This window comes from Cydia fagiglandana, chromosome 22, assembly GCF_963556715.1.
Source record: "Cydia fagiglandana chromosome 22, ilCydFagi1.1, whole genome shotgun sequence".
Taxonomy (NCBI): Eukaryota; Metazoa; Arthropoda; class Insecta; order Lepidoptera; family Tortricidae; genus Cydia; species Cydia fagiglandana.
This window is the reverse complement of record NC_085953.1, coordinates 6,408,342-6,409,066: the sequence shown is the minus strand read 5'-3', so window position 1 is coordinate 6,409,066 and position 725 is coordinate 6,408,342. Positions and strand designations below refer to the sequence as shown.

At 38.6% G+C, this 725-nt stretch overlaps 1 non-coding gene across 1 annotated transcript; it reads right to left on the bottom strand.

Moving 5' to 3' along the window:
- Nucleotides 1-73, bottom strand: Trnak-uuu (transfer RNA lysine (anticodon UUU)). Its single transcript has one exon. It is a non-coding gene; the product is annotated as a tRNA-Lys (tRNA).
- Nucleotides 74-725: the final 652 nt, after the last annotated feature.

Here is a 725-nt window from a genome sequence, read left to right as displayed (position 1 = left end):
CGCCCGAACAGGGACTTGAACCCTGGACCCTTGGATTAAAAGTCCAATGCTCTACCGACTGAGCTATCCGGGCATATTGAACCGCGTCCAAATTCTTTATCGCCTTCCACCATAAACTACGTAAGCGGCCTAACGATTGCATCACGAATACGTAATATAAAAGCAATTGGGTTGTTTCAGCACCGATAAAAATAGCTTGAAGGATAATTTATGCAAAGCCATAATAAAAAAACCTGTTTATTGGAATTTTAAACTTATGTCACCGTTACAAAGTCGTGTTTTGAAGTGCACAGTTGATTCACGTAGGAGCTTGTAAAGATTTTTCTAGTTAGTATAATGAGAATATCACGCCTTAGGGAATATAATGTGTTGTTACATTGTAAAGTTAATGCATGGGCAGTCCGTAACACCTTAGTCCAATAACCTAAGTAGCCCAGTCAACGGAGGTCAAATGAGATAACGATAACTCAAGTAACATTCGACTTATCATGACATTCATGACTTTAAATTATGTACTTTTATCTATCCGTAGGGTAGGTGAAGTGACATAGAAGGATGTAAACATTTTAAGGTTAAATGGGACGAGACAAACACTTGTAGGGAATTCTCATATTGCTTCTCTTATCCCAATGGTTCAAAGTATTGCATGTCAGCAAAACGATTAGCTTAGTACCCTTGAACAAACTTAGCTATGCCTTAAACCAGCGGTCGGCAATCTTTTAGCA